Below are 24,309 nucleotides of genomic sequence, written 5' to 3'. Positions count from 1 at the left end.
CCAACCTTCACCAGGTGAAGTTTAGACATATAGGTGACTTATAAGTTACTTAAGTGCAGTGGTAAATGGCTGTGAAAGAACATGGATGTTATTTCACGCAGGCTGCACTGGCAGGCCTGTGTAAGAATTGTCAGAGCTCCCTATGGGTGGCAAAAGAAATGCTGCAGCCCATAGGGATCTCCTGGAACCCCAATACCCTGGGTACCTCAGTACCATACACTAGGGAATTATATGTGTGTACCAGTATGCCAATGTGAATTGGTAAATGTAGTCACTAGCCTGTTAGTGACAAATTTGGAAAGCAGAGAGAGCATAACCACTGAGGTTCTGGTTAGCAGAGCCTCAGTGAGACAGTTAGGCATCACACAGGGAACACATACATATAGGCCACAAACTTATGAGCACTGGGGTCCTGGCTAGCAGGATCCCAGTGACACATAACAACCACACTTACAACATAGAGTTTTCACTATGAGCACTGGGCCCTGGGTAGCAGGATCCCAGTGAGACAGTGAAAACACACTGACATATACTCACAAACAGGCCAAAAGTGGGGGTAACAAGGCTAGAAAGAGGCTACTTTCTCACATGAATGCCATGCAGAACTCCTTGGAGATAATACAGATCAGTTAGTAGTATTAACAGTTAAGGTACCACATTCCACAACCTCAGCCGTCACTCGGACACTGAGGTTTTGATGTCAGCCATATTGAGGGGCTCAGGCCATCCTAACCACCACTTTCTTGAAATCAGTGTTTTTGTTTTACTGCCTTCTGGTATTTCTCTGGTTCAGATTTGGAGAAGGATTACTTGTTTGGTGGATAATCCAGCAGTGCCAAACATCTCTGGGACAGCTGGCAGTGCAGAAGAAACACCCCAACGTACTGCAGCTGTCGCAATATTCCGTCATTATAACCACCAGTTGACCAAGATCCTGCAGGGATTATCCGCCCCAATCCAGAATGAAAGCTTGGAATGTGGATCCTCATCCCACTGGACCAAGGCCATTGGGAGGTGGCAGCAGGAAGGGTATCACCAGCACTTATGAAGCAGTGGCTATTGTTATCCTGGTCTCTCCCTCACAGCCTGTGCCAGAGGCTGAAGTTGGCAGAACAGGTTGGAGGTATGGGAGAGGAAAGCCCACAAAAGGCCCAGGCAGTTACCATGCATGTAAATAAAGAGGTGAAATGGAACTTGGCAGCAGCAGGCTAAAGCCCTTTGCCATCAAAGTACAAATTGAAGCCACATGACTTAGTAACAGAGGGGGATAAGTATCTAAACCAATGGATTTTTATATACCTCAGGAGGATGGACGTCTGAATCACCTCAGATTTCTGTGGTAAGCTCTCAAACCACTGGGTTCATTTTCTAATTCAAAAGCAAAGAAGCTGGCCTTCAACTAGGTCGAGGTCCACGTCGAAAGGGTTAAGACCCTGAAGAGAAATTAACCAATCAGGTTTTTGCCTTTTCTCTGTTTACGTTATAAATAAAGGACCATATTTATACTTTTTTAGCACTGCATTTGCGTCATTTTATGACGCAAAAGCGGCGCAAACTTACAAAATACAGTTGTATTTTGTAAGTTTGCGCCGCTTTTGTGTTAAAAAGCGGCACAAATGCGGCGCTAAAAAAGTATAAATATGGGCCAAAGTCTCTAATCTGGGCGGACCCATCTAGGCACACTTTTTGGTAAAACAAAGAACACCTCATAGTGGATTAAAGCTGTAGACGAGTCTAGGAAAAAAGGCAACACCCCACAAGGGCCTAGACAGCATTTTTGGACCCTGCCAAAGACTGATAAAAATACAATGTTATTGTTGCTTTTCATTTATCCAGAACTTAATCTCCATTATCATTATTATGAATGCGGATGAGAGACAATGTATACTGAACACCTGGAAGGCTGGCCTGTAATTATGATAATGTCACAAAGTGAACTCTTACCTGAGTGGTGAATCTGTGTTTTGCCTCTATGTATTGTCATCGCGAAGCGGCCATTGTAATTGTATTTATATAGAGCTTGCTACCCCTGACGAGGCATTGAAGATCTACTCCGGAACCCAAGGTTAGTTGATAATCAAGTTGTTACATTTAGTAATTGCAATTAGTCATGAGCGCTCAAGAAAAGATTGCACACATTTACTCCAGTTACTTTGTGATAGATTATATTAATACCATGTGCTCATTAGTGCTATGTGGTTTTAGGTGAATAGTTGGGTGAGATAGATAGGATGGCAAAGATTAGTAAAGTTGAGTTTCAGGGAAAGGGCTTTAAAGAGGAGAGGTTGTGATCTATGAAATGGGGGGTCAGCCAATTGCAGAGTTAAAATAAGAAAGATTAAGGGGGGCCGGCATGGGACTGGGAGGAAGCTATATTCAAAAATAGAGGATGGAAAGTAAGAAGATGGTCAACCTGAAGAAAAAATGAGAGGAATTAAGTAGGAAAAAGTCATGGTCAGTTTTTTTATGTAGGGTTTAGACATATAGTGAGAGAAAGTTTTGTGAGATAGCAAGCAATCTGGATGTAAGCTGTACAAAGGGAACATTATACACATTTCTTCATATCCGGGGCAGACAGTTCAGCATGCGAGTTCGAGAGCTCACAATTTAAACATTAATAGCCTGGGCCTACTGTGTATCAAGCCTAAGGCAGCCATTTTAAACATGGTCTGCAGTATCCTAACCTTGGTACATGGTCTATACGCTGCACAAAGGGAGTTGGCGCAGAAGAAAAGAAAAGGTCTCATTTAAGCATCTTCCTTCACTATTCTGAATTAAAGTGTTTTCACTTACTACTAATGACATATTTGGCACTGACTAAGAGTGTCTCGCCAATGTGCAGTTAGATCAGTATGTTGTTTGGTCACCTAATTCCATTCTAGGTTGTCTCTACAGTACAGCAGAGCAACCACTTATACAAAGGTACCTACAGCTTACTTTCCAAGTGTATATTGTGCATGTTTGTGTATTTGGCCAGTGTAGTAAATGCATTGCACGTATAAGTCAAGCAAAGTAACGGTGGTCTGTAGGTTCAAATTTGGAAGTCTTTGGTCTGTTCCTATGCACATGATGGGGTTGAAATTGTTTTTCCCAGACAGCGGAAGTGTTTCAGGAGGGAGGAGGCCTAGAGAGTGAAGTGGGAACAAAAGAAATAAGGCTACTATAGAAATTCTATTAGGACCTTTAGCTGAGGAGAGCTGCTGATTAGTCTACCTGTAGCATTGCCTTTGGAGAAGGGGGGCTTGCAGTCTCTTTTGTTCAGAGTGAGAAGGGTCCTATAGGTCAGAGGTTTGTCTCTCTCAGGATCATTTTTTGTGCTTGTTGATAGCCAGCTGAAGTTAGTTCTCACCTCTTTGTGCCTCTGTTGTGAGCGCTCCAGCCTGGCGACTACCATGCTGTGAGGCGCATCACTCTGCACAAAGGCTGTGTCTGCAAATGAGCGTAGAGGGAGACCTGATTTGTTGTGCTTGGCTGGTAGAGTGGGGATTGATAGACTGACCTCATTGGGAAGAGTTTGGGTGTAGTGTGTGGGGATGCATATAAGCATGGAGTGAAGCAGAGAGTTGTAAGAGAGATAGAGCCCTGTATGAGTGTAGTTACAGGCTACCAGGGTCTGTAAGGCAATCAGGCACTGCCAGACAGGCTGGTCTGACAGGTCAGTGTGTAGGCCGTTGCTTTGGCTTTTGTGGGCTGGTTTTATGGTCTGCTTGGCTGACTTTTACTGTAGATTTCCATTAATTAACACAAATGCTGCCTTCAAGAATCTCAGATCCTTGTGGTGTTCCATATCGTGCAAAGCACATATACAGGTTGTCTCAACATCTTCAAAACTGACCAAATTTACAAACATGGGACACTTTTTTAGCTTTCTAAATCGCTAATGGAGGCCACTTTTATTTTGGTACCCAGGCCAATTTTCTGTCCCAATATGCCCTGAGCATCTTTTACACCTTTTCCTTGTGTGATGTTTATAAAGTGTAGATTAAGGAGTGGGCTATGTGGGAAGCATTTTGGTTACACATGAGGTTAGGTGGGGTCCTCCAATAGAGTTGAATTAAATTTGTGGCTGTGCTTAACTACAGATGTGATACCTGCTAGTCTACACTCGTATGTTGTTAAGTATTTGAAGAAGGAATGTCTCATGTGCCACTGCGCATTACATATGCTAGTCATTCCATGTATGTAGGAAAACCAACAAAATATTGTTCAACAAATATTTGCCAACTTTGGGCAATGTTGTAAAACACAATCTCAATGTATTTGCTTTATTGTTAGGAAATGCATTTCAAATCTTGTTTAAATAGTGTTGGGTTGTGTACTTGACATGCTGCAGTCCCCCATACAGTCCACCCAGGAGTGGTAGAGGGGTAAGCTACTGGAAAGTATGGATTAACAGCACAAACAGGAATAAGAGGAGACCATGTGAACCACCCAGGAGTGGCAGGAACCTATTGGGAAACTTGCCATACAACTACCAGCAGAAATGTGTTACTAAAAGGTCCGTTGAGGCTTGGCCGCAAACCAAAAATGTTCACATCAGCGCCCCACATAGCAGTCAGCTGTGACAAGAGTGAGGCCACATGGTTGGGTCATGGTAGACCATCCTGCTCCGAAAGATGCACCCACAAGCCTGCAGCCCACCAGAAAATACCAGAATGGCAACATGGCCAGTCCGACTCTAAGGTCCACCCAGGAGAGGCAGAGAGGATACCTACAGGAAGGTACAGCTTCCCAAGTCTGGGTGTATATTATGAACCTGCATGACTATGAGGGCTTTCAAGATAATAGAGGTATACCACACTAAAGACTGCAGCTTCCCAACCACCAACTGTAGAGTTATTATATGGGGTCCATCCCCCAGAAGATGAAGGGCCATCTTTCGGCATGGGCTAGTTAGGCCCAAGCCCAGGATGTCCGTCATGGAGCTGTCTGCATTAAAATCCTGCAGACAACAGCAAACCTCTCACTTGGTTCTAATGATTCAAATTAAACTTTTAGTACTTTTTTTATTTCACTTAAAGCAAATGTCGTTTCTATCACCCCCATTAACCTGCTTCATTTCACTGCCATCACCCTCTTCCTCACTGCACATGCATCAACAACTCTGCCCACCCCACTAACAACTTGGCACTAACGTGACAGAGATAGCTGAGGCAGAATCCGGCGAGTTCGGGGAGGTGTTGAGATGTTCATTTTCATAAGCCAGTCACTGCTTTGATGTAACCACCTAGTGAGTGACCTGTAAACACAAAATTCCCCCTGCTGCATCATTTGATTCACCAGCAGCAGAGAGGGAGCCACATTTATTTTTGCTCTGGGTGTTATCCAAGCAAGGGGCAGCTCTGGAAATATGTGGGGACCATGTGTAACATAAGCCTGATTTCCACCCAGCAGCGTCTGGGAGTCAACCCACTAGAAGGTGCAGCTTCATAAGCCACAAGTTATAGGATGAACCCATGAGGGACCCCAGGAGCAGGAGAGGAGCAACTCAAAGAGAGATGTTCAGCTTTCCAAGAAACAATCAAATGAATTATGTGTTAATGAGGTTCAGCCAGGAATGGAAGATGCAAAAGGTGATATAAGAAGTAGGTTCCAAAAAAGTCACCCAATTTTGATAAGTCTAAGAGGTCCATCCATGGTCGAGGTGTGGCCGACAGCAAGGGCTTCCTTCTGGACAACCGGGTTCCTGTGGGTCTAATACAGTGTGGAGGTATAGAGGAATCTTACTGCCCTGGAACAAAGGAGGCTGGTGCCTTTGATGGAGTGTTGTACCCTGCAGGAATGGAACAAGAGGCGGTTTGCTAGAGAAGGGGTAGAGAGGGAGGGAAAGGCAATCAGGGTAACTGCACATAGCCTTTAACAAGCCCAAACAAGAAAGACACAAAAAATAGATGTTCTTAATTTCTCTGCCCTGTACCTGGGCATGCCAAAAGGAGGGGTTAACATGGGAAGCAGGATAAGAAGTATGAAAAAGAGCTACTTGTATAGTTATGAGAGGGGAGAAGTCAGCGGGGGAAGAGCAAGTCACAGCTGAAAGGGCTAAAACTTTGTTGGCCAGGAAACAGGATCACCAGCAGAGACAGAGATAGGGAAAGCGGGTGGAGAACGGGGATAAGAGGCTGACTGATCTCAGCAAAGAACCGGAGTGCTGCCTCTCAGGTAGTGCCACTACCCAGGATCATCTGATACTGTATCATATGTCCATCAAGCCAAACCACTGTGCATCATACAGCATTGCCTGTTCTTCACACCTGAGCTCTTTACATTGTATTGTGTTGTACTGTAATAGTATTTATATAGTGCTTACTACCCCTGACAAGGCGTCGAAGCTCTTTTCGGCGAGTAGTACACTACTCTGGAACCCAACATGAATTAGTGATGGATTAGTATTGGGAAATATGAGTACAGTTTTCGTATTATTATGAGTTAATTTGAGCTGCGGATATGAGAGTTTGTTAGTTAGATTGACTGGAGTAATGTAGGGGTGGAGGAGGAAAGAAATCCAGAAGTGTTAATTGGGAGAATATCCCTCATTTACTCATCCCAAAGGCTTGGGATGAGTAAAAGGGGATGGAGGAGGGAAGAGTCTGTGGAAGGGTTAGGGAGATAATAGTAGCAGGGTGAGATAAATGAGGGGGAAGTTAGTAGGGTTGTTTGGGAGGTCATGGTAGTAGAGTGAAGTTTGGCGAGTTAGATGTGGAAGCGGAGGGAAGAGCTTAGGCAGAGTTATTTAGGAGATGAAAGTAGTACACTGTTAATACTGCTTCTAGTGTAGCTCTACAGTATTACTACTTCTATCTAGCATTATTACACTCCTACTTCTACTGTATTACAGCAATAGTACTTCAGTACTACTATTGCTATCTACCACTATTACACTGCTAATACTGCTACTGCTAGTGTATTACAACAGTATTACCACTGCTGTCTAGCACTATTACACTACTACTACTACTGTTAGCATTACTAAAATAGTACCTTAGTAGTACTACTGCTATCTACTACTATTACAATATCTTCCTGAACGCTCTGCTGTTGAACTGGTAGATGAGGTACTGAAGCCTCATTTGGCTTCCCACAAAGTGAGAAGAGAGGTGTCTCTGGTGAACATTTCTGCTGTTCCAGTTCCTTTGAGTGTCATGTTCAGGTTGTCACAATCGCCTTCTATACAGGTAGGTTTGGGTGAGGGACTGTGAGCTATCCAGGAGTTTGGCTGATAAGTACTAATGGTGTGGATGGACTCCAGTCTCCCACACTCTACCATCCTAAACATGCAGTCCTATTATCTGAGTAGGAACCGCATAACAGAGTTAGTTGTTTTAATAGATTATTGGGTGGCTGCTGCAGTCTTGCACAGTGGTCCTTTACCTTACGTCTCCTGTCTTGCTGAAATGAGGGTACCCTGAAAGAGTTTGCCTTACATCGGCCTCAGGGCATAAGAGTTCTCAGTAAGGCCTGAAGTACACCTCTTGCCCATATATTCAACTGAAATGTGCTTTCACCCACCCGTGAAGGGCTCATCGGGGGAGGCAGTTCTTTTAAAAACAATGGTGTGTTATGCACCCAATTTTCTTGGTTTTCTGTCTTCAAGGACAAAAATTTGAAAAAGCATATCTCTGGCCCTGTTGGGTTGATTTTCTTCCTCCCTGGCTCGTTTTGCTTCAGGTGACCCAGACCTAGCCACCTAGAGCATTTGCTTTATGCCTACTGGCCTCTAAAGGGTGCACTGTTTTGGGGAGCTGGATTTTCTGCCTCCCTGTGCCAGCCTTTTCCTCTACCGACCCCAGGTGCTCCTTTTCCACAATTGGGGGAATCTTGTGCCACCCATTCACAGCCAGCAGAACAACCTGTTTTCCACTCTCCCCAGGCCCCAGAGCCTCTTGGCCTCTTAAAGAGAACCCAGGAGGATGAGGAGTAAAGGTCCTTACCTCTAAAATGTGTTCAGGGGACATAAGGGAGCCAGCGCCGACCCTGGAGAGATTCATCCTAGTCACTGGGAGTCTACTAGAAACTGTTCTTTATGGTAAATTTTTACTAAAATGTAGAAAACAGTAAAGCACCACAGACTGTCCAGTAAGCACTACAGACTCACACTATGAATGTCCACTCGTATTACAAAGCCTACGCCAAGTTAGGACCCATTCATGCAGTGCCCCTTCTGGGAAAGGCTGCCTGTTTGCAGATACCAGGCTGTCCACGACTGTGGTCTCACACGAGCAGCCCATACGCATGAGCACACGTAGCCAGTCCAGATCTCATTAACCTAGCTGTGCAGCAGCAGCCTTACCTTAAAAGGGAGGCTGACGGTTAACACACTCAGTCCAATTACACACCATTTACATTAAGACTTACAGGTAAAAAAGTACGACCAGGTAGTCAAAGGTAAAAAAAAATCCTGGTGAACTAAATGGGCCACCAGCTGAAACTACAACACCATCCGCTGAAACTAATGGAGGAACTAGCTGTTTCTCATGGGTTCTTATGCCTGGTCATCAGCACCAAGAGGCAATGGTGTCTGACCAGACTCATCATTCGCTAGTTGTTCGATACCACAAACATCTTGCACTGGCATTCCGACACTAAGACCACCCACCAAAGTCAGTCATTAGGACATCTCACCACACAGGAAACCTAAACTGCATTAAGAAATCTCCTAGTTGTATGCCGGATGCATCCGGTTCTCTATGCAACCAACTACATGACCTGAGCTAGAGCTCGGCCCACCTTTACCCTTTGTCATACAACTCTGTGCCACCCACACTGTTCCTGGCAAGGGTTAAGTGCCTCAGCACAGATGTCATCACAACAGACAGGTCTGAACCCTGCCTCTTGGTTCACTGGCTGCTCTCCCTCTGGAGGATACACAACCTTCTACCCCTACAAATCCGGGTCACTACACCTAAAAGATGCACACAAAGACCCCTCACATGTCCTCTGACACTCAACCACAGCACTTACGCTGAGGTCTACATCTCCCATCACCCTTGCAGGACTGACTTTCCTAAAGAAAGAAAATGCCACTCAAAACAGAGTACTTCCCTGACAGAGAGCCCAACCCACAGAAAACCACCTAGGGAACCCTGATTCACCCGTTCTTTGCAAGACATGTCCCCAACCTATGGGCTCTTAAACCCCACACGCAGTGCCACAGCTCACCCAGACCCACCTTGGACCCCTTCCCATCCTCCAAGTAGTCAAGCTGGAGACCAACTAGGGACCCTAAAGTTCATTTGGGAAATTTGACAGGTCACCTTGAAGGCACACACTGACACCTTTCCCCCTCACTCTGCTGAGGGTCTGCCCAAAACATGCTAAATCGATGCTTGTGAAAACAGGGCTCCTGAAAAACCTCCAAGGCTTGTACACCTAAAGTGCATTGAGATGAAATCCGCTAAGTCAAAGCCCTCGTCAACCCACCCTTCCGTCAGTTCAGAGCAGCAATCCCTAACAGACGTAAAACACTATGCAACTGACTGATACTCAGGCTTCATTCTGTCTGGAGTAGGTACCACATGGCTACTGGATTGGGCTGCTGTGCACTCCCTTCCCACCTCCTGTGCAACATCCTCCTGGGCATCTTCCCAAATACTTAATGTGTACACAGCAGAAGTCTGCCAGAGAAAGATCTCTGCAGCCTGGCCTTCTAACAGCTCAAATTGGCAATCTTGGACAGAAGTGTAAAGTAGCACCCCAAACTGATGCACAGGGCCTCCTCTCTCATGAGCAGGCAGCACATGGCCACCTGTTTGTGCTACTGTATGTGCATCTGCCTTCTACATCACAGAGCAGAGGGCTGCACCCACCAGACAAACAATGCCTTGCAAGCCACGACTTCAAGGGGCCTAAGGGCCACATCCAAAGGCTGACACACCTACAGTGCACCAGCCAGAAGCCTGCTAAGACATTGCCTCTGCAGTCAGTTCAGAAGGAAAAACACTAACAAGTAGTTTTATCTCTCCAGACTGATACTCAGGGTCCTCTTCCTGAGGAGCAGGCACCACCCATCCACTTGGTTGTATCACAGTGGGCTCACCCACTCCCTGCATACTCAGTCTACATGGCCTCTGTCCCATGGCTCACAGGGACTATCCGACACAGCTGCCACCTCACTTGGGTAAAATGGTCTCTAGGATGACATCCTTCAATGTATCCTGGTAATCGCCTACTGTACCCTGACATCTAAGTCAGAAAGTCAACTACTGTCCATCAGGGTCAGTCACAAGCCCATCTCGGGAAGACAGGGCTACCACTACTCCTTCTACTCTGGGAACTACCCCTTAATAGGCCACCCTTTGACAGCTACCCTTCCCAACTGACATCTTAAGTGGACCTTGGTCTTTTCTCACAAACACCCCCTCCACCCCCTGGGAATATTTCTCAAGGACCATGGCATGCTCCTGGCAGGAAAACCTAGAGGGTTGCTCCTACTTCTGGGTACTCTACTGCCCATCCTTCCAGTGGATTTTGGCCTGGCCTGTGCCAATGGCAGAAATATTTCTGCAAAAGAATGACTCAATGTGGACTCCCTCAAGTGAAATCTGCCTTGCCAACGACAAGTGTGAGAATTTTCTGGAGCCCTGCAATCTCTGCTAAACCTAAGAAGCACATCCCACTTCTTTACCCCCAAAATATGGTGTGGGTACCCATTGCAGTCTTGTAACCTTCAGAGAAGCACCTTCTCATACAAGCTTAGTGTGTGTAGTGTTGGGGGTTCAAAGGACACTATGGCCTGTGAACACTAAAATAAACCCTCTGTGAAAGCCCACCTGGACACATTTTCAAAAATGCAATCAGGGCACAATAAATATAGTAGCCCTCAATATGTTTTCACATAGAATAAATGTGTGGGTGATTCCCCTTACCACATCATATAATCAGATCTTTGAACCTCTCTCAGAGCCTTCCACCCTCATATTTGTGCGTGGGTAATGTGTGGCAAAACTCAACTAATCAAATGTTAATACTATGGAACTGGATACTAATAGTGCCACTGCAGAACTCCACCAAGAAATGAAATTATAATTTGGGGTGGCTGATTACCCACCTCAAGAAATAAACACAAACTTTCTCATGGTGAACTCTCAAAGTCACTAAATAAACCTGAGCTCAACCCCCTGATAGCTCTAGCACACAGTTAACAGATTTAACTCATGGCACATGTAAAGAATTTATGGAGCACCAAAACAGTAATAAAGTCACACAGCAAAACAATACAAATATTCACCTGGATTAGAGACTTAGAATAAAACTTAATTTTAAAAAATGACACTATAAGACAAAATATCAATAACATGAACCAGAGATTTCATTTTTAAAGTTTTAAGAAGAAAGAGCGCCAAAAATCACAAACAGCCAATTGTAGTCAATAACTGCAAAAGGTCGGGACTTGGGTGCAATTTGAACTGGACTGTGATGGAGCACGGGTTGGATATATGAACCAGGGTCACCCTGGTCAAAGATTTTACCTTCTGACTTAGGGCCTGATTAAAAACTTGGTGGACGGTGTAGTGGATCCTATTTCGTTTTACTGGGAATCCGGAGTTCGCTTACTCTCCTGGCTTGCACACCTATGCTGCTGTCACCTAGTGACTTTTAACCTACTTAGCATTCTCTGTTTTAGCGCATTTATTTAATTATTTCTTCCAAGATGGCTGCTGTGTTTATAGCTAGCTAGACGTTTTATTTCATGTTATCAGTGTCACTATCTGAAGGCGTCACTATTAGCGTTAAAGACAAGTGATATACGGAGGTATTCATATCAAGTCCCTTTCCCACTTACATGTGACCGGAACATAATGTACCTTTTTATGTATTTGCTGCCCAAGCATGCCTTATCTTTTGTTTGGGAACCTACCTGTGTCAGGGGTTCTACAAGATCTGTATGAATACATTTCAAGCAGACAAGGTTATCAGAGGGATTCTTCTATGCATTGATGCAGACCCAGCCTTCGTGTCCCCATGGAGTCTGATCTAGAGACCTCATACCAAGGGTTGGGGGCATGTCTCATTAGCACGGTACTGGCAGATTAGGTTTATCACACCATTCTCTCTTTAGGTTAGAGATTAGGTTCTTCATGGTAGGGTATTAGGGCCTAATTTACATCTTATGTTTATTGCAAGATGGTGGGGGTCTTTGTATTCCCAAATCTCATCTTCATAATTCTGTTTCTTGCAATGTTCATTATCTTAATCATTGCAGCTCATGCATTTTACAGTAGACTGCAGTCTTGTTAATAAACCCTATTGGAAACTTTACTGCATCTCTTTCATTGCCTGTGTGTGAGAGTGACTTATTGCACAAGTGAGAAAAGGGTACTCTCCATTTAACCACGACTCCCCTGAGATGTCACACTCTAGAGTCCATGGATAAAGACTACCAGAAATCACCTTTTACTGCTTGGGTTTTTGGTGAGGTACCGCTTGTGAGCTGGGATGGTTGGGCTGACAGTTGCGACTTGTTGTAGGAACGGCCTAGTCACCTACAAACAAAAGTGCTGTCATCCCTAAACCAGCAGTCTTGCCTAGAGCAAGAGTCCAACTACGACAATTAGGTTACTTCGTCACAAACATGACTGATATCCCATCTGCCCTATTATGATTCCATTATACGCTATGGAGATCGCTATACAGCGGACAGAGCGTATTCCATCTGCCAAGATCGTATTCAGGTCCTTAGTCTTTGAAGTCCAAATCCACAACTGGAGTACATATTTAAAGTACCACAGGATCTCAGGAAAGGGACTTACAGACTAACAGGATGTCAAGCAGAGGCCCCACACAAGGGTCTAGATGCCACCAGTCAACTGGTTACTTCTAGGAAAAGTCCTCTTGCAGCTTGTAGTCTCCCTGTAGCCATACATGAGTTCAGCCTACTGACCTCCGGAGTCCACTTCTTTCTCCTGGATGCAAGAGGGAGCTGGTTCAGGCTTTCAGGGATTCTCAGACATACAAAAGGGAGCAGGGCTGACGTCGTCAGAGCTCCTCACAGCTCAAAGACATGAGAGGAGCCATGAAGGACTGGACCTTCTTACATCTGGCTATGGACAACATAAGGCAACCTTTAACAAATGTTTTATAAGTTACTATTAGTCAACAGCTTTTGAGGGTTATAACGTTAAATGAGAGTAGGAATAATCAACTGTTAACTAATAATGTGAACACACTGGCTGTACAACTAAGAACTAAAACCATCTACAGCTTATCAGAGATAAATGAAAAAGCAGAAGCCTTTTGATTCAACAAAATTATCTCACATTCCCAATAGTCGCTTCCATGCCCAACTGACTCCTTGACTCAGCTTTAGACAGAAAATGCTATTAACGTCACAGCCATAAAGCAAAAATGTGTACACAGCTTATGGAGGATTACTGTTGCAAGTCAAAGACAAGGGACTGGTACGAGCAAAGTCACTTGCATTATTTTCAGCACAGATTTCTCTTTTTCTTGAAAGAAATGTATTCTACCTGGTGTTAATTAATGCAGGAAGAGCAGAAGTTTCACTATAAATATATAAAGATTAAGATTTTTCCAAAGCCTCGATATGATATTGTCATATGTGTGATCTGCTCTGAAGGTTCATTTATAATATTATACAGTGTCATCTACCAAAGGCTAACTTCTATGAGACACTGGCTCACTGGTGACCTTCTCCTATGGCTCATGCTCACTGAGTGATACTAGTTCACATGTTCTCACGGCCTCAGACCAACCTGTGATACTGTACAAGTAGCCACCTGTTACCGTTCAATCTCACTGTGTTGTATGTTAAAATATCGACCACATTATTATCGATCTGCACATATATTAAATCCAAAATATTACCTTGCATTATATTATCAAATTAACCACACATAGGTAGATATAGTATTCTAACTCCACATCTACTTAACTTGTCGATATAATGCAATTTGATATTTTAGAGTCAACTTATGGGCATGTCCGTACTAGGGGGCTGATTTCGAGATTGGCGGATGGGGTTACTCAGTCACAAAGGTGACGGATATCCTGTCTGTCATATTATGATCCCATTATATCCTATGGGAATCGTAATACGGTAGACAGGATATCTGTCACGTTTGTGATGGAGTAACCCATCCGCCAAAATCTAAATCAGGCCCTATATCACCAATTTTCAGGCCACAGATTACATATGATGCGACATCACTTGGTCTTCAGGCTCCACATGAAACTTTCATATTGTATCATTTGAAACCTCTTATGGCTCCAGATCACTTTGAGATCTCTAAAATCTATTCTCCAAGGCTCAGCTCCTCTTTATACTGTATCACATGTTCCTCATGCCTTACGTCTACGTCTAACAATGTATCATGTGTGATCTGCTGTGAAGACCCATTTGATTATGAGTTACTGTATCAGCTAGTAAATTTCATCTGTTAATTATTCACTACTATTTTTCATATACACACTTGCCATCTGGCAGTGGTACTTAACCTGAGAAGACTTTAAGCAGCATTTCCAAGCACCCCCAACCAACATGATACTCTCTGCAGATGAAGGACAAAAATCGAGAAACAGGTGTCGAGAAAAACTTAGCACTGTCTGTACCTACAATTATTAAATTAAATTGCTGTACACACGGTTCCAAAAAAAGCCAAAGGAGGTTCTTTAGAACAGAGGTTTCCAAAAGAAGCAGTATGCTTGAAGCAAGAGCCCTCACTCACCTTCCGGTGACATGCTTCATCATAGGGCCATGCTCCTCGTCAGGCCGGCGCTGCAATGCCTGGCGGGCCCCACAAGGGGGCTCTTTGCCGGAGATCTTTTGAAAATGATGTGCAACCGGTCAAAAAAGTGGAAGAAGGATTGGTATAGGAATAATTAAAAATGAATAGAGGTAAAAGTTAGCTATTTATTCTGATATTAATACCCCTGACATGATTAAAAACAATATATAGGGATATGGTAGGATAATGTCTACACTCCCCAAACAAAAAAATATATACAATTTACTAAGTCTCGTAATGAGAAATAGTACAGAAGGAGAGAACACAGGATCCCTGTGTTACTCAAACAAATGGGTCAACATGTTTCTCGCTATTTTTAGTCAGAAATGATCTTATGCGATTCGTCAGGATCTTCGTACGTACCTAATCCTATGAAAAAAAGTTACTATGAAAAGATTTTGTCGAATCCCCTATTAGGGAAGTCAGAAGCCCTCCAAATTTTAATGGTAGGGCCCCATCGGGGAAAAGTCAGGCTTGGAACATCCACTGTGGTTTGGAGTGGTACCGAGAGTATAGGTCCAACTACGAGCGCTGTCAGTCCCCGGAACTGTATTAGCTAGTAAAGTTCATCTGTTAATTATTCACTACTATTTCTCATATACATACTTGCCATCTGGCAGTGGTACTTAACCTGAGAAGACTTTAAGCAGCATTTCCAAGCACCCCCAACCAACATGATACACTCTGCAGATGAAGGACAAAAATCGAGAAACAGGTGTCCAGAAAAACTTAGCACTGTCTGTACCTACAATGGCCAATATTTTCATACTTGTGAGTAAACTAAAGTGACATAATTCACTACATTTACCATAACGCATCTTGGAGAAATGTGTGTTGGTATGTGAGACAGCGTACTCCCTCCACCCGCTTAAATTAAGGCAGTGAGTTGGCAGCACACGATGGGGCCAATTCACAAGGACATTTATGCGTATGTGAAACTGTACTGCTGAATTGGTTCCAGTAGGTTTGCTTGTTTTTTAAAGGTAAATAGTAAGTTGTATCCAAGGAGAATATAAAAACTTGAATATATGGCCACAGGTTTTAAAGCACAGTAATGAATATTGCACTTGCCAAACAATCCATCATCTGCTACACAATTTATAGATTTAAACAAAAAAATTGCAGCACCAAAGTGACAACAATTATTGCAACGTATACAGCACTGCCACAACAGGCATTTTTCAACAGTTAACTAGTCCCTTTCAGATGTTAATTGCAGTGATTATTCATTTAATGAAGAGGCAATTTTGCCCACTTCGTTTAAACAGCACCATTAGATAAAATAAGGCAAGGGCTTTTATAACTAGCAGCAAACATAAACCTTAAATACAATTCAGTCAGTGTGGATGGAATGATTGCTTTGTTAGTATTTTTTCACTATTAATACAAATTCATGTTCACCCAATAAACACGGCTCTCAACGCTTAAGTTATTTAAAATATTAACTCAGACTTCGTTAGAATTACAAACTGTTGGCATGTTGTTACAGCCTCTTTACTTGAATCCTACAGTATCTTCTTGTGACACATGTACATGATAAATGTACTAATCTGTTCTGTAAAGCTGTTTTAATATAAAAAGGTGCTGCATACTTGCTGTATAATTTGCCTTTCCTAGCCACACGATTATGTTATAAACCCAGCCACATAATTTTAGTCTCCAAGGCCACACAAGAGTCATTCGATATATCCAATCAGACGTGCAGGATACATTTCTATACTAATTCTGTTTTGGGATTCGTGAATGTATGTTCCTATTCAGTTCGATTATGGGTCTGGCTTAATAGCTTTTGTCCTCACCTTCCGAGGAGTAACCATCCCTTAACCTCATGCTCTTACCCATTTCGTAAATTATGTCTACAGGGAGTGCAGAATTATTAGGCAAATGAGTATTTTGACCACATCATCCTCTTTATGCATGTTGTCTGACTCCAAGCTGTATAGGCTCGAAAGCCTACTACCAATTAAGCATATTAGGTGATGTGCATCTCTGTAATGAGAAGGGGTGTGGTCTAATGACATCAACACCCTATATCAGGTGTGCATAATTATTAGGCAACTTCCTTTCCTTTGGCAAAATGGGTCAAAAGAAGGACTTGACAGGCTCAGAAAAGTCCAAAATAGTGAGATATCTTGCAGAGGGATGCAGCACTCTTAAAATTGCAAAGCTTCTGAAGCGTGATCATCGAACAATCAAGCGTTTCATTCAAAATAGTCAACAGGGTCGCAAGAAGCGTGTGGAAAAACCAAGGCGCAAAATAACTGCCCATGAACTGAGAAAAGTCAAGCGTGCAGCTGCCACGATGCCACTTGCCACCAGTTTGGCCATATTTCATAGCTGCAACATCACTGGAGTGCCCAAAAGCACAAGGTGTGCAATACTCAGAGACATGGCCAAGGTAAGAAAGGCTGAAAGACGACCACCACTGAACAAGACACACAAGCTGAAACGTCAAGACTGGGCCAAGAAATATCTCAAGACTGATTTTTCTAAGGTTTTATGGACTGATGAAATGAGAGTGAGTCTTGATGGGCCAGATGGATGGGCCCGTGGCTGGATTGGTAAAGGGCAGAGAGCTCCAGTCCGACTCAGACGCCAGCAAGGTGGAGGTGGAGTACTGGTTTGGGCTGGTATCATCAAAGATGAGCTTGTGGGGCCTTTTCGGGTTGAGGATGGAGTCAAGCTCAACTCCCAGTCCTACTGCCAGTTCCTGGAAGACACCTTCTTCAAGCAGTGGTACAGGAAGAAGTCTGCATCCTTCAAGAAAAACATGATTTTCATGCAGGACAATGCTCCATCACACGCGTCCAAGTACTCCACAGCGTGGCTGGCAAGAAAGGGTATAAAAGAAGGAAATCTAATGACATGGCCTCCTTGTTCACCTGATCTGAACCCCATTGAGAACCTGTGGTCCATCATCAAATGTGAGATTTACAAGGAGGGAAAACAGTACACCTCTCTGAACAGTGTCTGGGAGGCTGTGGTTGCTGCTGCACGCAATGTTGATGGTGAACAGATCAAAACACTGACAGAATTCATGGATGGCAGGCTTTTGAGTGTCCTTGCAAAGAAAGGTGGCTATATTGGTCACTGATTTGTTTTTGTTTTGTTTTTGAATGTCAGAAATGTATATTTGTGAATGTTGAGATGTTATATTGGTTTCACTGGTAATAATAAATAATTGAAATGGGTATATATTTTTTTTTGTTAAGTTGCCTAATAATTATGCACAGTAATAGTCACCTGCACACACAGATATCCCCCTAACATAGCTAAAACTAAAAACAAACTAAAAACTACTTCCAAAAATATTCAGCTTTGATATTAATGAGTTTTTTGGGTTCATTGAGAACATGGTTGTTGTTCAATAATAAAATTAATCCTCAAAAATACAACTTGCCTAATAATTCTGCACTCCCTGTACTAAGACGAGCTTCCATTTTAAAGGATGAAGTATTTTACATCTGAAAAGTGAAATCATCAAATTTTGGTTTTGCCACATCCAATCCTTCCCTCATAGCTGCATTCGCACAGCTTCCCGCAATTATTTATGCATTTGGCAGCACTCATGTGAAAGTCTAACCCTAAGATGCCCGCTAATAATGGTTTGTTGTTGGCATTGCTGTGGCCTGACTTCAAGATGGCCATCCAGAAGTCTCATGAGATTACCACAGCAACAAAAAATCTTCTTCAGTTATGATAAATTCAGAAGATACAATATATATAGTTTTCCATTGTGATGCTGTTTTACTGTACATCATATTCAAACTGTTGCACCATATTATCATTTCCACACTACTAGTATGTACACTGGAAGGTATGCGTCACTTTTCCACAATGTGCATTTGAATCTATATATATATATTTTACTATTGAATGCCTTTGTTATATTATATTTTCAACATACAATCTCAGTCTTATGAAATATTTATTTCCGGCACCACAGGTGATTCATGCCAAGACATAGAGAGAGAGGATGCAGCCAGAGGCCCTTCTGTGAAAACACAAAGACGCTCTGGTCAGCAAACGATCATAGAGCTGATCATGCCACCCCAGAACACAATACAGTTGTGGTCCAACGAACTGCTGCTGTATCAGGGAAAATATAACGGTCGAGGTAATTTTGTAGCTGTCATTTTCGCGCACACACTCTTCACAAGCCCCCACTTACAGTGCCAGGCCGATGCTTTTTAAAAAGCTCTTGTCCCTAGTGGGATTTTTAAAGGGACGAGATAAATAAATTAAAATAAGCATTGGCAAAGCCAACAGGTCGAGCATTAACGATGCTTCCATGTGATAGCATGTTAAATACAGGCCTATTTGTTTTGCCAAAAGTCTGACACAGTAACTTGCGAGTCGATGAACGTATCTGTAACTAAGAATGGAAGGTTATGGTCCTTTGCCTTTGTGACTCATTGCTCGTGGAAAATGGGCATCCTTGTTATTGCAGTCTTAAGCTTTAGGAACTCATTAGCGCAAATCCATTATGTGCTCAGTTTCGATACACGATGTGTGGTGTGGGTGTAAAATGGTAGACAGTCCGTTAAAAGGCTCCGCCGCCATTGTACGGAAGTGGATGTGCACGCAGTATGGCAAGATAATAGCAACAGACAACCTCACACAGCTCCCTGCCCCAATGCTATTACACTCCCGCAGTGCTTTAAATGGGCAGGTACTGACAGGTCCCAAGTATCAGCACTTCTTAATTTGGAAAGGAAAGTACCAGCACTTCTCAGCTCTATCACAATATTTTTAATGGGAGAATACTGCCACTTCTCAGTAGCAAATAGGTACTCCAGGATAGTGAGTACCTTCACTTCTATATTTCTATATCAAGCCCTGTCCTCTCCATCTGACATATGAGGCCACTCCCCCCACCTGGTTAAAAGGGCATGACCCCTCCAGGGCTTCTAGTGGGTCAGGTCCCTCTGGGTCCAAGAGCTAGTAGTAACTCAAAACGGACATTGAAACGGATCCATTTCGGGCCATATAGACATGTCTAACTTTACTGGCAAAAACACTAATCTATTTCTGAACAGTGAATGTAAAACTTGTTAAGGTAAATCATGTCAGAGGTATAATTCCTTTTTATATTCCACATGTTCTACTTAAGCTTGTAGTCCCTTAGAGTGTTTGCAAATTCCAGGATGTTGTGTTTCTTTATTTTTTTTTCATGTAGAATATTAATCTTGTATACTGCATACTTTGAATTGGGTCCCAGCAGGTGTTTATAAGGGCCATGATTGAGAGCTATGAAGTTGAGGCTGAAGGCCTGATTCTCAGTATCTGTCAGCGAGCGACAAAGAGGTCCAGAATAAATGGTCATCCAATCCTTAGCCTCTGTGACGAGGTCACGTGCTCCAGCTGCAATTGTGATTCTGTGCGAATAGGTGGGAAGGAGGAACACTTGTCAAAATACTGAAGATGTTAAAGTAAAAGACAATGTATTGCATACAACTCATTCGGTGCGTTGTGTCTTTGAGGGTGTTGAAGTTAAGAAGATACGAGGAACTGCTTTGAGGAGAGAGTGAAAAAGGAGTGTGGAAGAGGAAGAGATGAGGTGCAGAAGGACTAGATGAAGATATGCAGCTGGATAAGATGTGGCGAGAAAAAGAACATGCATGTCAGAGTGAACATAAAGGGAGATACTGAGGCATTCCCCTCAGGACTCAGCATGCGTAGTAGATAAAAATTGAAAACATTTTCAATGTTAGCTATTTACAACATAATCATTGTGGTTACTCATTTATCTTAAACAAATAATCCCTGAAAAAGCCAATAGTCCTGGCCGGTGTTAGGTGTATGTTGGCTTCTGTATTATATATCTGGATGCAATAACAGGAAGCTCAGAGACGCACTAAAATGCTGGTCAGGTATGAAAATCACAAAAATGTGGGTTACATATTCAAGCCATGCGCCATTAATTAAAGAGAGGACAACACACACACACTTTTTTCATCCCACTTGAAGCCCTGGACCCCTTCTTGGGACACCCCGGCCATGGACTTCATTTAGGGGTCGCCAGGTGTCGCAGCTGCGACCCCTAGCTTGCCCTTTGCGACCCCTGGCACTGCCCTTGCGACCCCTGGTCTCAGAGGTGGGAAAACCAGTGCCAAGAACAGAGGTGGGGCTCCACGTTCCTTATTTTCAGTCCATTTGGTTTTCTTTATACTAATAGAGAATATTAGTATTCACTACTTGTGTAACAAAAAGGAGCACACATAGTTGGAACTGGAACTTTGGTGGCAGCTGTGGTAAGAACACGTTATGAAATGTATGTTGTGTCCATGCTTGCGTATGAGAGTGTTTCTGTGAGATAGCATGTGCATGTGAGCACAATATGCACTAACATATGGTGCATTATTTTTCTACCTATGCACTGGTGCACTTTTGCACTTTTGGGAGCCATACTGCAGCAGTGTTAGTGTTCTCTGAAGCATAGGTCTTGTACTGGTGGAAGGATTTTCTTCCAGTATCAAAACTATGCTTTAAGGCTTATTCCATTTTGTATGTGTGTGGTAAAATTCAGCACAAGTGCAGAGCTGGAAAACATTTCTCCTCATTATACCTGCCTCGAGGAGTGGTGAGATTTTGCCACAAATTCCAATGTCTGTGGATAGGGATTTTAGTTCAAACCCATTGGTGTGTGCATGACAGATCCCACGTACTACCCATGGAAAGCCCACTTGACACAAATTAACGCTAAGCAGTGAATAGTGCAGTACTATGGATAGTAAATCCTACCCTAACACAAAAGTGACACATTCACAGTGCAAAACGTTAGTAAACTTGGGTCTGAGTGTCAGTAATTATGAGTAAGAATTAGTGAGATTAAGAGTGAATTCAAATGAGTCAATGATAGAATGAGTGTTAGGGGGTGCAATAGAGTGCAAGTGTGATGTTTAGATCATATGACACTCCTTTCTTGAAAAATGCGGATCAAAGGTCATATGATGTCACTTCCTATGATCTCATTAAGGTCAAAGGGTATGTGATGTCACTTCCGCTACCCCTGTCATTTTCGTGTATGACGTCTAAGACCCCAGCCTATGAAGGAAACCTGAATAATAGTCTGTGATCCATCGCAGTAGTGTATTTGCCGTCGATTTACAAGAGGCACTTGAAGAAGGTCAATGCCACATCCAAGAAGACCACTTAGGGGGGGTGCAGAGCCCTGCAGCTAATGGAAGTAACAAAAAAGCCTAACCTGGGCCGCAGACACAGAACATAACTCTCGTTGAAAAGCTCTTGGGTTACAGACGAAGCTCCCTTGTCATTAAATCCACTGCGACTGAAACGTGTGCATTGGTTCACTGGAAGCTAATTTATTTAATCTAAATGAATGGCAAAGGTGATAGTTTCAGAGTGCGGAGATCCATTGAGAGCTCTTTACAGTTGTAAGTGCGCATGGCATTCCTCCCCGTTACTTGGCGGCTTACAAAACGTGCTGTTCGTGTGAACAGGCGTATTTGCAAGTTGTGGAAGATAGAAGGTTGTAGCTGCCGCGACCGGAGAGCGCACATGAGGGGATGACATCCCATGTACGTGACCAGACGGGACCAGCACGGGCGCGCATCGTGCGCAGCCCACACAGGGCAAAAGCAGGCGGCACCTCCGCCTGCAAACGCCCAGGCTAATGGGAGAACATTTGGAATCTGCGACCCATGGGCCTTCACTGGAACCCAGACCCCCGCGAATAATTAGCAGCAAGCCACACCACAGCACCACACCGCAGTTACAGAGCCAAACACGACACCGCCAGTGTCCCGAGAGGTTCATAAAGGAATAAGGGCGGAAACCCCACACACAGCATCCCGCGGAGCACTCACCAGTATGCTGCAACGACGCCCCTCTCCCCAACGCCCAGCTGTGTGCAAGGATCCCCAGCTGTCCTCGGATGCTCTTGTGGCAGAGGGCTGTGAATCTTTCAATAATCCTTTGGACGGGATGCGCGTGTCCTCCCGTGACCCGGCGGGACAGCAGAGCACCCCATGCCGGGATCTGCGGCTTCACACCTCTCCAGTGGCCGAGTTTATTGCCATGGCGTGCAAGGACCTCTGCGGTGTTTACAAACACGCCTGCTCCAATGCATTCACCTGCAGATGCGCTGCCCCGGCCCGCACCTTGATTTAAAAGAGATGTGTTTTACGCCACGCAGCAGAAGCTGATGGTTTAAATCCTAGAGCATTTCGTTTTTAAACACGTTTTTTCCTCTTCATTTTCTTTGAAAGCTGATGCTGTTCGTGGGAAGATGACATGGATGCTTACACAGAAGCAGAAATCACACCTAGCCCCAAATCGAATCCTATAAAGAGCGTCACATGCTGGAGTCCAATCCGTGCTTCCTCTGGTTGGAAATGGAATAACAAAAGCTGCCCCCTCCCCTCTGCGTGGTTCTTCCTACAGATGAATGTGGTTGGCTGCAACCAAGCAGCTGTCATGTTCAGCCGGGCTGCGCTTAGTACCTGCCTACTTTCCCCGCAGAGGAGGGATGTCCCGAGGTACCACACACCACGTGCTCGCTGCCTGCGATGTGCTGTGCGCGTGTCTCGCAGCACAGCCCCACACGCACACCCCACCTACTTTGGCAGTGAGGGCATCACCGACTTGCAAACAGCTAGCCAGGTCTCCGCAAACATAGAGATGTGAACCGATCCACCATTGGCCACCGCGTAGGCTTCTGATTAGACACCGAGCATTGGTTATGTTTACTTTGTCTGCCCATGCAATACCACTTCAAGTTGCTCAGGCTTGGAGTGAAGTGCTATAAAAAGATTTCTATTTTTGACTGGCGCTAATTCGCGTCCTTGGATGGTAAATTAAGGCAGCTGTTGTTACAAAAACCTTTTACCACCATATTCTGAAAACCTGATTCTGGAGGTGGTAACGTGCTATAAGAACATTTACCTATGTCTAATGTGGTAAAATAGTGCTGCTCATCAAAACTGTGGCAGGTATGTGCTTTAACTTACGGCTTCCAGTGCTCACTTTATTTGATATGGCTAACTGTCTTCTAAGGCATTTAAAGCCATTATTTCACTGCCTGTTTTTAGATCACAAGCACAGCTCTTAACCATCATGCTATTTACTACTAGTTTCTAGGTGACATATTGGTTTTCTATCCCGTGTCCCTAAGCTTTGCCCTATCCATCATAACCTATACAACTATTTAGAGTATGTTGGATTCACTTCACCACAAGTTTGTAGATTGCCACATTAGTGTCTACCTGTATGTCGTACGAGCGGAACCCCTGCCCTAAGTTCCCAACTCTGTGTATGTCTGGTATCCTGACATTTTAATTTGTTCCCGGTGACAGGCTAATCTAAGATTCAGGATTCATTCACTCATTTGGACTATGTGAGGGAGGTTCTGTGACCAGGATGTCCGTATTAAGCGTGCTCTGGGTACTCACAGTGGCCTACTGTCCCTGGTGTGAGTATACTGCACAGAGAGGTGGTGGCAGCAGACCATGCCTATGAGAAATCATTTGTGTGCAGACATTTATATCTGTGTCCTGGGGTTGAAGCTTACTGGCCCACCTGTGTAAAGTTCTACTTCTGTGTGAAT

The 24,309-nt window shown here is 43.8% G+C and overlaps 1 protein-coding gene across 3 annotated transcripts in view; it reads right to left on the bottom strand.

Moving 5' to 3' along the window:
• The window catches only part of HECW2 (HECT, C2 and WW domain containing E3 ubiquitin protein ligase 2), a 1,462,881-nt gene extending 1,439,605 nt beyond the window's left edge, over positions 1 to 23,276 (bottom strand). The window contains exon 1 of one of the 3 annotated variants that reach the window (XM_069225854.1): positions 22,571 to 23,276. The gene's annotated coding sequence lies outside the window, so the exon portion shown is untranslated. The remainder of the gene's footprint in view (positions 1 to 22,570) is intronic. The other 2 variants (XM_069225856.1, XM_069225859.1) reach the window with 2 other exon arrangements.
• Positions 23,277 to 24,309: the final 1,033 nt, after the last annotated feature.

Source organism: Pleurodeles waltl, chromosome 3_1, assembly GCF_031143425.1.
Source record: "Pleurodeles waltl isolate 20211129_DDA chromosome 3_1, aPleWal1.hap1.20221129, whole genome shotgun sequence".
Lineage (NCBI taxonomy): Eukaryota > Metazoa > Chordata > Amphibia > Caudata > Salamandridae > Pleurodeles > Pleurodeles waltl.
The sequence above is the reverse complement of the archived record's forward strand: the minus strand, read 5'-3'. Positions and strand labels throughout refer to the sequence as shown.